Consider the following 14,848-nt stretch of genomic DNA (forward strand, 5'->3'; position numbering starts at 1 on the left):
AAAATGTGGATGAGAACAGAGGGAGAAAGAGCAAGTTATCCCAACAAAGAGTGAAACAAAGTTGGCTTGGATGATGCCCACAAGGTGAGATTAAGTAGTTGGATGGAGTGGAGCCAGATACTGATCAGAGAGTAGTAGCTGCTTGAGTCAAGGCCCCTCTCTTTGAAGAACTGAAGATTATTTGGGGAATTAAGAGTTACCCATATGGGGCAATTAGTAAATAAAATAAAATTCTATCTGAGGGCAAAACACTAGCAAAACGAGATTGTGGATCGGAACAATTAGGAGACATTTCCTTGGGAAGAAAATAATGTCCTCATGTTATTTTAGCACCTCTACCAGATTGTAAATCCTCTCAGACCAGGAAGTTATATATAAAAGTGGATCAATAAATTCTTGCTGAAAGAATGAGTTTTCGAATGAATGAATGAGTGAAAGAAATGAGAAGAGGAAGGAGGAGGATGAATTAATGAGGGGGGAGGGTAGCACAAGCATAGTCCTTTAGGTAAGTATGGCTTTAGCTTGCATGGAGCCACTATGAGGTCAATGACCCAAGCAGCAGCAATGTAAGCTTTGTTGGCCTTCCTCAGTCTGTTTCTCCATTTAGCATAAGTAAGCTAGCTCACTGTTTTCCTTATAAAGCAGCTAAGGACACCTTTGTACTCTACTCAGTTTTTCTGATGAAGTGATTACTTTTGACAGCTGCATCTTTGCAGCTTGTAGAAGAGAATCACAATTTTTTTTCAGGTACACCTGCATCTCCTCTCAACAAGAAAAGAAATGAGTGACTCTCAGGAAACACATGCTTTTTGACAATAGGATTTTCAAGCTGATTTGAGGAAATTGATATCTGAGTGAGGAAATATCCATGCTACAGAGTGAACAGTGTGAAATAGATGCTGTGCCATTCTGTGAGCCATGATGGGAATTGGATTTGCTAATACTGGATGCTGGATAAGCTCCATTACAAAGGTTTAGGAATAGAGCTGTTAGAGGATCATTCCAAAATCAATGGGTCACAATTATGAATTTGTACTCTATGTTATGTGCTTTGCCTACAAGTTAAGAATGGAAAGTGGAATCTCTGAGAGTGCCACCATTCTTTTCCTGCAAGCATGGGTGACCATAGTATGTCTACAGAGATAAAAGGAAGTTCTGCTGTTCTGGAAGCAGCATTCTATAGTTGTAAAGAGAAGGCACATGATGATAGCCTATAATTATGCAGCTTTTTCACATGTGGTGCATTGTACTAAGATAGATAGATGATAGATAGATAGATAGATAGATAGATAGATAGATAGATAGATAGATAATAGATAGATAGAAATAAAATATAGATAAACACAGACACACAACAGCATCTATACTGACAACAGTATGTACTATTATTATGGCTATTATAAAATGGACTCAGGAAATTTTGGCTTAAAGGCTTTTAGAAGATCATTCAGCTAGCTTTGAATACATACAAAAACTAGTCCCGGATGTCACTTACGTACTCTCTGATCTCTCATTTAATAGTAGAATCCCCTATATCATGTAGTCTCTGCCTAAAAACTCTCAAAGGCAAAGTTTTCACAATTTGAGGGAAAACTCTAACCATTATAAAATTTGTTATTTTTCTACTGAGCCACATTTTTCTTCCTTGTGACCTCCATCCATTGGTCTTTGTATTGGCTCAATAAATTTTAGCAATATTGCCCCCTTTTTCTTATGTCCATCTCTATCTCTCAGTAGACTTTTTTCTGCTCTTGCCTCAGTGTCTTTCTCTTTTCTTCTATGGTGTTCTATTCCCTTTCATCTCATCCTTTAACTTTCTTTCAGGTTCCTTTCATCCTCTATGTCTTTCCCTCAGCTTCCTGTTCCTATCTGTTTACATCTCTTTTTCTCTTGATCATAATATGGGATTAAAGCCCATTTAAAAATTGATATGATACTAAAAATGTTTCTATATTTCTATTCTTAATTTTCTACAGTCAACTGAATCTGCAGTGTTTCCCTCATTTTAAAAAAGTGAATACACAAAACTTAGGGTTTTATTTTGGTTTTTTTACTTGACTAGTTCTTTGGTCTTTCCTGTGGGTTACAGACTTTTAAAACTTTTAAATATATCCTTTCCATTATAAATTACATTTTTGACAATTAAATAATATTAAAAATTACAGATAAGCTAAAGCTCATAAAAGTGAGATGATGGGTTGGTTCAATGTAGAGTAGTAATCCAAACTCTACATTAGTCAAAATATAATAGTCAGATCAATTATTATAACAGCCAAGACCAATGTAGTGCTTCAATGTGCCAAGTACTTTTCTGACATTAACTCAGTTAAAATCTACAACAACTCAATTAGATTTATACTTTCATTATTCCCATTTTTTTAGATAAGATCATTGAAGAACTGAAAAATTCAGTAACTTGCACAGGATTGTACTGCTTGTAAATGTTGGAGCTAGAATTTGAACCCAGGCAGTCTGGCTCTAATGATTTTGTCTTTAAGTTCTATGTTGTACTGCAGACTCAGATGAGGTGAGAGGTGACTTTCTCCCTAATTAGGTGAGGCTCCAAACTGAACTCAGGTCTGTCTCAGTGATTGCTCCAGAAAAGTGATGTGGGAGAAAGAGAATACTGTTTAGAGTCAGAGGATCTGGGTTTCAAGTTCTATTTTCTAGCTATGTGACCTTGGACTTCTTTTTAAGCTCTCTTTCCTCCAGTTTCCTCATTGGCAAATTGGAGATAGGAGTATATTTGTCAGGAAGCGGAGGTAAGGATTAAATGAAATCATAAGTATGAAGGAGTTGTCTAAACTTCATAGCCTGTCAACACAACTCAGTGTGCAGAATACTGAACTTGAGCCTCAAGTCTGTGACAGCCAGGAAGGTACCCTTATGATAGACAGAATTCTAAGATTGGCCCCAGTGACCCGCATCCTTTTCTAACCCCTTCCCTTTGAGTGGGGGCAGAACCTTTGAGTATAACGGGATATCACCTCTGTGGTAATACTACTTTATTTGCCAAAAGAGATTTCCCACAGATGTCATTGAGGTCTCTAACCAGTTGACTTTGAGTTAATCAAAAGGGGGAGATTATCCTGTGTTGGCCGGAGCTAACCCAATGAGCACTTTAAAGGCAAACAGATGGTCTTACTGGCCTGGATAAAGCAAACTCCCATGTTGTGAGAAGACCTATGGAAAGAGCCACACGGGAAGTACCTGAGAGAAACCTGTAGGAGCTGAGAACAGTCTCCAGTCCCGTAGGAGCTGAGAGCAGACCACAGCTGGCATGATGGGAATTGGCAGTCATATAGCTGAATTCTTCCAATAGTCACATGAGCTCAGGAGAGGACCCCAAGCTCCCAAAAGAAATACAGTGCAGGTGACGCCTTGATTGTAGCCTTGTAGGACCCAGAGTAGACGACTTTACTAAGCTGTCCTCAGACTCCTGACCCACTGAAATGCTGAACTACTAAATATATGTTGTTTTAGACATTAAATTTGTGATAATTTGTCACACAGAAATAAAAAACTAATATGGACACCATGAAATTCTGGACCCTGAAGTTCACTTATGGCTGGGCTGCAGACTGGTTTGCCCATTGAAGCTGCTGCCAGTACTACCACACTCTAACCTCAGAAACACTGGTCAGGCCTTATGACTAGTCTCAGGCCCTTCACACACCTGGAAGCAAAAGCAGTCAGAAAAAAGGGGGGAGGGGACCAAGGTCAGAAATAGGGAAGAAAGCAGTCCCCCAAGAGGAGGGACAACAGAGACAGGGACTAGCTGAGGTGTGTTTTTACATGTGGTGGCTAAAGATGAGAAACTAAGCTGGCATGAGGGAGAGAGCCAGAGCCTGAGGGGAAATGGGAGATGCAAGCTAAGAGAGCATATGGTGGTTTGGATTAATTTCTCTAAAGTGGTCTTTTTTCCATGCAACCTTTTTTTTTTTTAAATATCAGTCCTTGTGCATGTGTGTTTATGGATATAGCAATTGTCCTTTTAGCATATGTATAAAATGCAGAAAAGTTGACAAACTACACAAAACTCAACACATTGATTTTAACACTAAATAGAGTCAATGACTGTTAACATTTTGTACATTTATCTCTGATATTTGTTTTTGCTATTTTGCTTTTTATTTAGTTGAGCTTGTGCTCTAATATTTCACATTTCTTTAATTTCCTATAAACTTATTTCATAAATCTTTTCCTATATCATTAAAAAACTTTTATATAAATATTTAATTGCTGTTTAATAATATATTTACTATTCACATTGTTAGGAATTTACAGTATTTTTTTCTTAACATTTTTAATAACTGGCAATATTTTGGAAGACACTGTTTCTCTTCATTTCTTTAGGATATATTTCTAGTAGTAAAATTTCTGAACCAAAAATATGAGCCTTTTAAAGAATTTTGACACATATTGCTAAATTTCTTTCCAAAAAAACTGTACCAAATTCTACATCCACCAACAATTTTAAATCAGGCCTCTTTTATTATATGTTGTCAGGATTGCGTGGGATTACATATATATATATAAAATTTGGGGCTGTTTACCAAGGCAAACATTGGTATATTTTTTGGCTTTACTTTTTTTTTCATTAACAGTAAGATTGAACTTTTAAAAAATGTTACTAAGACAATAAAGATAATTTTTTAAAAAGATAGAATGAAAATGTTACTGTCATTGATATTTTTTCTTCTAGAAATAGTCATTCAAATTTGATAGCATTACCTACCTTTAAAGTAAGAACATTTTTAAAAGAATACTAGGTTTTCTTCCAGAGAAAAATGGATATATTTCCATGCCTTAAAGAATGATTTTTATTTCTACTTTTGAATCTGAACCATAAAAATGCCCTCTGTGCATCTTCAAGTCCCTGGACTGTGAGGACCAATATTGGCCTGTCATCCTGGGGAAGAGCTATCACATGACAACCTCCGCCTGGTGATACAGCAGTGACATTTACACCACGGTGCATTTATTAAATCCATCCACAGCACAAAAGCAGTGTGTCGTAGCAGGCAGAAAAGATGGCTGCTTGCCAATTTCCTGACAAGGGACACAATTTAATCTCTTGGCCCTCAGCACAATCATTTCTACTCCCAGACAAGATGGAAAAAACAAGTTTTCTCTAAGTCCATGGCTTCAGTTATTTCTTCTGTGTCTGTTTACAGGTAGGATTGAATTTGTCCTTATAAAAGCCAAGATAACATACATGTTGGTTTCAAACAAGAATACTTATCACACTGAGGTTTCACTATACTGATCAAAGATGACAGGTCGAGGACCAGTGTTTTAAAAACACAGTCTCTGTGTATAAACTACTCCATTGTCCTTTTGGCTGTGATTTGTCAGTTTACTCTTGATTTTTTAATAATTTATATCCATTAACTCTCTAGTGATTTTAAAATAAGAACATGAGGAGAAAGAGAGAGAAGGAGGGAAAGAAAAGGGACAGAGGAAAGGGAAAGAAGAAGAGAAATGATTGGTGATCATCAGGAGCTGAAGACCTCACACAACTTGAAAATGGAGAAGGCAATCTTAAGCTCAAACATTGTCTGTGCCGATGAAAAGCACCAAGCAGAGGAAAGGGAGCAACTAGCAAGCATCATACTCTGAAACTTACGCCCAAGCCCCACTTTCAGATTGTTTAAGGAAATAAAAGATTCTCAGTCAGTGAAACAGCATATTATGGCTAAATTCTTGGAGTTCCTCTTCACATTGAACGTTCATGAGTTTGAATGTTTGCAAACGAAAACCTCATGAGTCACCAAATCCAACCTGTCAGTTTCCACTGCAACCCAACTGATTGTTGCACCGAATGACTATGATTATGCTACATTTTCCATTGGAAGACAGAGACTCTCAGTGTCTTCAAAGCCACCTGAACTTTTTTCCATCATTGTTCTGAGGCCAAAGCAGCACATAAATCCAACTGCTGACATGAACAATTTCTTCCTGAGAAGTGACTTCATTATACAGTGGGAATTACAAGAGCACCCTTCTTAGAAAAAAGTATGGTTGGGATCTCAGTCGACTTATTCTTATGGATTATTTCCTTCCATCTCTGCTCACAAGAATGAAAAGGGATGAGAGGGAACAGCTTTCTGTCCTTTAATTTTCTCCATCAATATCAGCTCTAAATGTGTTGACATTCTGCTTTGAGAAGAAAAAAAAATAACTTAGCAAGCGGTTCCATGGTGACTGGTAATGACAAGTTCCCAACAATTTAGAACTACACAGGAAAATTACTAAACAAGAAGAATAATTTCAGCTGTGCATCTGGTAGAACACCAGGCACCCATGTACAGTCATCGCTGGAAAAGCATCTACAACAGTTTTCCTATTTTGGTCAACTGTTATGTAATCTAAACAGAGAAATCCTTCTATGGGTTAAATGAAATAGCTTTATGGCAAACATACTCCCCCCCCTTTTTTTAGACAAATTGTGCCAGGACTTCTGAATATGCACATGCAAAAGAAGTAAGTTGGGACCCTATCTCATATCACACACAAAAATTAACTTAGTGTATATCACAGACCTAAATGTAAGTTAAAACTATAAAACTTAGAAGAAAACATAGGAGTAAATATTCAGGACTATGGATTTGGGCAATAGTTTCTTGGTTTGACACCAAAAGCACAAGAACAACCCTGGCCAGTGTGGCTTAGTTATTTGGGTGGAGGACAGTGCACCGAGAGGTTACTAGTTCAATTCCTAGTCAGGGCACATGCCCAGGTTGCAGGCTATGTGTATCCCCAGTATGGGCCTGCAGGAGACAGCTGATCAGTGCTGCTTTCCCTCTCTCTCTAGCTCCCTTCCTTTCTCTAAAATAAATAAAAACATATTTTTAATCTTTTTTAAGCACAAAAACAAAAGAAAAAACAGATAAATCAAATTTCATCAAAATTAAAACATTTATGTCTCAAAGTATATCATCGAGCTCTGGCCAGTTTTTCTCAGTGGTTATAGCATAAGCCCATGGACCGAAGGGTCTTGGGATCAATTTCTGGTAAAAGGCATGTATCTGGGTTTCAGGTTCCATTCCTGGCTCCAGTCAGGGCATGTGCAGGAGGCAACAAAGCAGTATGTCTCTCTCTATGTATATATGGCTATCTCTCTCTCCCCCACACTCTCTTTCTAAAAAAATAAATAAATATATCATTAAGAAAATAAAAAATAACCCACATAATGGGGAAAAATTTTTGCAGTAATATATCTCATAAGAAACTTTTATCCAGAATATATAATTTTTTTTTTACAACTCAACAATAAAAAGTCAAATAACCTAATTTGAAAATCAGCAAAAGATTTTGTATTAGTTTCTTATTGCTGCTGTAACACATTACTACAAATTTAGTGACACAAATTAACGCAAATTTATCTTATCGTTCTATAGGTCAGAAATCTAAAATCAGCCTTAATTGGAATATATTCAAGATCTTGACAAGGTGGTTCCAGATAATTTATGGGAGAATCAATTTGCTTGCCTTGTCTTAGCTGTTTTAAGGCACCTGAATTTCTTGGCTCATAAGTCTTTTTCAAAGAGCATCAGTCCAACCTTTGCTCTGTCATCATATCCTTTCTCTGAATGTAACTCTTCTGCTTCCTTCTTATAAGGACTCCGGTGATTACATTTGACTCATACAAATGATCCAGTATAATCTCTCCATCACAAGATTCTTAATTTAAATGCATCTTTTTGTAAAGTCTCTTTGGCCTATAATATAACATTCACAGGTCAAAGGTAAAGACTTGAACTTCCAGAAAAGGGGGCGGGGGGGGGGGGGGCATTATTTAGCCTACCACAGATTTGAATAGATATTTTTAAAGATGATATGCAAATGGCCTACAATCACATAAAAAGATTTTCAATATCAGTATTCATTAATAAGCTGAAAATCAAAATAACAATGAGATACCACTCCACATCCAATATGGTGGCTATAATTCAAAAACTAGATAATAACAAATGTTAGCCAGATGTGGAGAAATCGCAACCCCCATTCACTGCTGTGAGAAGGTAAAATAGTGTAGTCACTATGGAAAACCGTTCCTCAAAATTTAAGAGTTACCACATGAGCGACAATTCTACTCCTAGTTATACATCCAAAGAGTATTGAAACCATATGTCCACACACAAAACATTTGTATATGAATGTCTATAGCAACATTATTTATAATAGCCATAAACAACCTAAATTTCCATCAATAGATGAATGAATAAATTGTCATATAGGCATACAATGGACTATTATTCTTCCATGAAAAGGACTGATGCATACTACATCATAGATGAATCTTAAAAATAATATTCTAAGTGAGAGAAGCCAGATAAAAAAGGTCACATATTGTGTAGTTTTATTTTTATGAAATGTCCAGAATACAGAAATCCATAAAGATAGAAAGTAGAATAATATTTTTCAGGGCCTGGTAATGAGTATGGGATTTCTTTGCGGCATGATGAAAATGTCCTAATATAAAATTGTGCTAATAATTGCACAACTCTGAGAATATGTTAAAAATCACTGTTATAAAAATATCCAGTCATTCTTTTCTGGATATTCATTCTTATTTACAAACTAGAGGCCTTCGTGCACTTGCGGGGAGGATGTCCTCAGCCCAGCTTGTGCCCTCTCGCAGTCCAGGAGCCCTCGGCGGATGTCCAACTGATGGCTTAGGCCCACTTCCCATGGGAGAGGCTCCTGCCACCACTGCTGCACTTGCCAGCAGTGAGCCCAGCTCAGCGCTTCTGGCTGAGTGGCATTGCCCCTGCGGGAGCGCACTAACCACCAGGGGCAGCTCCTGCGCTGAGCATATGCCCCCTGGTGGTCAGTGCATGTCATAGCAATCAGTCGTTCCACTGCTTGGTCGATTTGCATATTAGCCTTTTATTATATTTACAAATTGAGGATATTGTTTTCTAGTTTCAGAAAGCTCATAACTTCTTTGTATTGCTGTCAATTACAGATATAATTCATTTGAAGTTCCGTTATTTAGGAAAGTTGTTGAATCTGTTCACCAAGTAGAGAATACCTTCAGTTTGGGCTCCGTGCCTGTATGATCTGAGTAATATTTGAAGTAGGCAAATATTATACCATGCCTCCATTTCCTAGGCAAACTAGCAGATATATGACCTCTCTCCCATATGCTAAAATATCAACAATTTATAAAAATGATTCTGAGTAAAGTTTATATTTTCAAAAATTAGAAACAAGCCCTAGCCTGTGTGTCTCAGTGGTTGGAGCACTGGCCTGTATCCCAAAGAGTTACAAGTTGATTCCTGATTGAGGGTATGTACCTGGGTTGGAGGTGTGATCCCCAGCCATGGACAGGCACAAGCCAGAGGCAACCAATCAATGTGTTTCTATCATATCAATGTTTCTCTCTGTCTCTCTCTCTCTACCCTACTGCCTCCGTACCTTACACTGTCTCTAAAAAAATAAAAAAAACAATGTAAAAATTATTCTTGGATAAGGATTAATAACAGCAACAACAAAAGCCAAAAACAAATCACTGAAGTGCATTAAAATTTAAGAGAATTAATTCAAACTGAGTTTTATAAGTCCAGTAGTCCAAATATACATAAGGAAAAAATATATTTTGATTCCTGGCAAAGGCACAATAGGATTGTTAAGACATGGATGTGATGGTTCATTTCCCTTAAGATTGGCTGCATGAGGACATAAATATTCTGATTTAATCCCAACCAGTGCTTTGCGTGTAGGGACCAATTTTTGGCATTATTTGCAGGTATAGACTCAAACTTACAATTCAGACTGAAAGTTAATAAGATGAACTGCTCAGGTGAAGATAAGACAGAGACCTGGGGATCTTTGCCACTAAGCAGCTCTGAGACCTTGAGACAGTTACACATCCTTCTTATTCTTAGCATCTTCCTCCATAAATAAGTACGCTAGAGGATCATTGGGAAGTTTTAGTTTTAAAATCAAATTCTGATCATTTGACTTTTGTGAACAGTCTGAGACGGTCAGGAATGCTATTATCACGGCCAGGAAATCAACCCTTTGTTATGATTAAATCTGTACCTCTGAGAAGATGCAATCTTCATTACATTCCTATTCCTAAACCAAAGAGTGATCACAGTTTTAAATGCTGATAAGGTGTGTGTTATTTATTTCTGATAGTCTCCCAAGAAGGCATATTGTCATTCTAATATTCTGAAACTATATTCCATATTGATTTTAGCAAATTAGCTCTTTGGAAACTAGACCAAAGCAAAATGGTTTCGGAGAAGAGGGGGGACGGGGGGCGGCTTCAAATTATCTCCTGGTTTCTAGTTCAATGGAAATACCTATTATTTTCAAGAATGGTTTTACTGAATAGTTATAAATCATATTATTATTTAGAAAGGCCTAATGTGGTTAGATGTGTGCAAGCATCAGATCATTGCAAATTGGCTTAATATTTATATGTCAAAATAATAAATATGTTAGAAATAGTTCATATTAATTCAACTCCTATGCAGGGGCTGTGGCAGGTTTTACCCTGCCTTGTCCAAGCCAGGCAATCTTTACTCTCAAGATATCCCTCCACCCTTCCACACACCCCACACACCCACCTCTGTGCATTGCACATTAGTTTCCTAGAGGAAGCTGAGGCTGGAAAGCCAGGTTAGAATTTAGAAATATTAGAGTTATGCACCAGCAAATTTCAGCATAGGGAGAGCAGACTCCAGTCCCTTCCCCATCACATCTTCCTTTCCCAGCTCCTTCCTGCGCCATAAGGAGGAGAGGGAGGTGAGGGGGAAGGGGAGCGCATGCCTGGAACACTACAACTGGCACATCCACACCCTCTGCAAATAGTTGTTCTTTGAACACTTGTGAGCCTTGGGTTGTATGTAAATCCTGCATCATTCACTCTTAAGAATATGAACTTGAAAAAGAGGTCCACACAGCCACTGAAGTGGGCTGCAGTCAGGGCATTCTGGATTGTCTGTTCTGGGGAAGGGAGTAGACCCTAAGTGATCGCCTCCACTTGCTGACTCCCCACAAAGTACTCATTAGTGAACATTAATCCTTTATTGGATTAATGACAATAAAGGAAATATATTCACTGAGTTTTAAGGCCCAGTAAAAATAAAATGAATAATATATGTATGTTATTGGTAGAGTACTTGGCTTTTAGAATTTCTCATGTTAAGTTTTATGATAATCATTGTTGCCTTCAACTCAATTTCCAGGAAATACAGTTTTTTTGGTCGGATAATAATTTGTTTATTTGCTTTAAATGACCTAGTTATTTTCTTGACAACTTTATCTGAAGAAAGGAAACAGAAATTTTATAATATTTATTCATTAGTTCTCCTATGACATCTAACACTGTCCCTTACTCATAATAGAATGGTTTTACTGAATAGTTATAAATAATATCATTATTTAGAAAGGCCTAATATGGTTAGATTTGTGTAAGCATCAGATCATTGCAAATTGGCTTAATATTTAGACCCATAGAACTGATAAGAGCTGCCATTTATTAAGCTTATTTCCATGAGTTTATGCAGGCTCAAAGAGGTTAAGTTACAAGTGGCTGAAACAAAATTCTAACCCAATCTGTTTGATTCCCAAATCCATGTTCTCCCCACCACAGCACATGGCTGTGATTGTCTCCAGATCAATAACTGAATGTATACTTAAGGATCTATGAACACAGAGTCCTACCAACATCCTCTGACAGTGTTAAAAATTAAAAATGCAAAAATACCTAAGTGACACTCAGATTCTTCCCAGTGTTCAGTAAGTGACTGATTAGTGTGGACTGAAGGTCTAGTCACCATGTGACCTATGAAAGAAAAGATAAAGATTAAATAATTTTTTCTTTGAAGATAATATAGTTCTAGACAGGCTGCAGAATCTCAGAGGGAAGTTGGGGGAGGATGGGCAGGTGTGTGGGAAGACATCAACCAAAGAACTTATATGCATAACCCATGGACACAGACAATAGGGTAGTGAAGGCCTGGGGTAGGGGGTAATGGAGGGCTAGAAGGGGTCAATGGGGGTAAAAATGGGACATATGTAATACTTTCAATGGTAAAGATTTTTTTAAAAAGAAAGTAATGCCTGTTCAGTATTTTTAAAAAATGGGAAATATAGTCTTTTATAAAGTAAATCAGCATCATTCATAATCGCATTACCAAAATATCTATTTATTACATGCTTTCATATTCAGGACAGGTTTTTATATAGCTGAACTCTTCAATCTCCCTTTTTAAGTTAATATTACAACAGTCATTTCCTTACATGCAAAATACTTTGCAAACATTAGTGTAAATATCTGCAGTTTCATGTCATATCAGTGTAATACTATGTAGCTTTTACCCTATTTGGGGGCATTTATGTTGTTGATTACACTCTACTGAACAACTTTGTGGAAAGGATTTGAAAATCTGAGAGATATTAGGGGGGAAAAAAACCAACCAGATTAACAATCTCATTGCAAATTACATATTTCTGGGTTTGAAATGTGTGAAAACTGACTCCAGAAGTACTTACTATACTTTTTTTGGCTTTAACAATTATAGACCAGAAGTTTGCTTTTACACTACAAATGAATGGATTAAGAATAACAGTGTTTACTGGGGAAAAACAAGTTGCTAAAGAGATATTAACATGGTTGGGGAGGATGGGCAGGTGGGTGGGAAGACATCAACCAAAGAACTTATATGCATATATGCATAACCCATGGATACAGACAATAGGGTGGTGAAGGCCTGGGGTGGGAAGTGTGTAGTGGAGGGCTAGAAGGGGTCAATGGGGGTAAAAATGGGACATATATAATACTTTCAACAATAAAGATTTTTTAAAAAAGAAAGTAATGCCTGTTCAATATTTTTAAAAAATGGGAAATATAGTCTTTTATAAAGTAAATCAGCATCATTCATAATCACATTATCAAAATATCTATTTATTACATGCTTTCATATTCAGGACAGGTTTTTATATAGCTGAACTCTTCAATCTACCTTTTTAAGTTAATATTACAACAGGCATTTCCTTACATGCAAAATACTTTGCAAACATAAGTGTAAATATCTGCAGTTTCATGTCATGTCAGTGTAACACTGTAGCTTTTACCCTATTTGGGGCCATTTCTGTTGTTGATTACACTCTACTGAACAACTTTGTGGAAAGGATTTGAAAATCTGAGAGATATTAGGGGGGAAAAAAACCAACCAGATTAACAATCTCATTGCAAATTACATATTTCTGGGTTTGAAATGTGTGAAAACTGGCTCCAGAAGTACTTACTATACTTTTTTTGGCTTTAACAATTATAGACCAGAAGTTTGCTTTTACACTACAAATGAATGGATTAAGAATAACAGTGTTTACTGGGGAAAAACAAGATTAAGAATAAATATTAACATGCAGTATCAGTATTACTGCAATATTCTGAGTTAAGACAATTTACAAGTCAACCTCAGGCAAGTGACCTCTAATTGGTTTGTAAAGAACTACCTATTTTCTGAAATCAGCCCAAACCATTTTTAGTTGTGTAAGTTAGTCTTGTATTTAGAACACAGATATTAGGACCCCAGTTTATAATTCACAACACCCTGTACTAATTAAAACATTGATCTAACTTCCCCTCTACTCTTACCCTCTATTAACTTCTTTAAATGTTACAATCTAATTTAGTAGTAAATTACAAAAAAAAGGCAGACATTAGGGAGCAAAAAAGAGCAATGCTTTCTTTTTTGTTTTAATATCTTTTTATTGATTTCAGAGAGGAAGGGAGAGGAAGAGAGAGAGAGAAAACATCAGTGATGAAAGAGAATCATTGATCGACTGCCTCCTGCACGCCTCACACTGGGGGTCAAGCCTGCAATCTGGTCATGTAACCTGACCAGGAATTGAGCTGTTACTTACTGGTTCCTAGGTTGATGCTCAACCACTGAACCTCTCTGGCCTCGAAGCAATGCTTTCTTTTAGAAAACAATGAATTAAAGAATGGATTGTTTGCTTTTTCCTCTGTTCATGTTTGTGTCAAAACAAAAATAAGCTCTTGTAATATTTATTTCCCAGTATATATCATTATAAAATCTCACATATTGTGTAGCTTCATTCAAAGGCATCCTTTTGATTAATTATCGGGCTATTGCTTTTTCCTCTGTTCATGTATGTGTCAAAACAAAAATAACTCTTGTAATATTTATTTCCCAGTATATATCATTGTAAAATCTCACATATTGTGTAACTTCATTCAAAGGCATCCTTTTGATTAATTATCGGGCTGGGTGTGAGAGTACCAGAGCTGCTTTCTGTGCCATAAACTCATCTCATCTGCATTCCCACTTCTCTGACATTTGGATCAAGCCCTCAAACATGCAGATCTAGCCTGGCTGGCATGGCTCAGTTGTTGAGCATCGACCTATGAACCAGGAGGTTATAGTTCGATTGCCAGTCAGGGCACATGCCTATGTTGTGGCTTGATCCCCAGTGTGGGGGGTGCAAGGGGCAGCCGATCAATGATTTTCTCTCATCATTGACGTTTCTTTCTTTCTTTCTTTCTTTTCCTTCCTTCCTTCCTTCCTTTCTCTCTCTCTCTCTCTCTCTCTCTCTCTCTCTCTCTCTCTCTCTTTCTCTCTCTCTCTCTCTCTCTTCCTTTCTGAGATCAATAAAAATATATTTAAAAATTTTTTTATTTTTTTGCAAATCTAGGTTTAAAAGGGGAATGAGCAAAGCCACTTCTGTGTGAGTGTGGGGAGTGAGAGGAACTAGTCTCAGGATTTTCAATGTAGTGGGATAAGAAACCTTGAGTGAGCTGATGTCACTGTCATCTACTCCTATAACAAGTCACTGAAATTGGAAAATTAAGTGAAGC

General features: G+C 37.0%; 1 protein-coding gene across 7 annotated transcripts in view; it reads left to right on the plus strand.

Moving 5' to 3' along the window:
* The window catches only part of DLG2 (discs, large homolog 2 (Drosophila)), a 766,636-nt gene that overhangs the window by 185,227 nt on the left and 566,561 nt on the right, over window positions 1–14,848 (plus strand). The gene's annotated exons all lie outside the window — the stretch shown is intronic.

This window comes from Myotis brandtii, unplaced genomic scaffold (assembly GCF_000412655.1).
Source record: "Myotis brandtii unplaced genomic scaffold, ASM41265v1 scaffold86, whole genome shotgun sequence".
Taxonomy (NCBI): domain Eukaryota; kingdom Metazoa; phylum Chordata; class Mammalia; order Chiroptera; family Vespertilionidae; genus Myotis; species Myotis brandtii.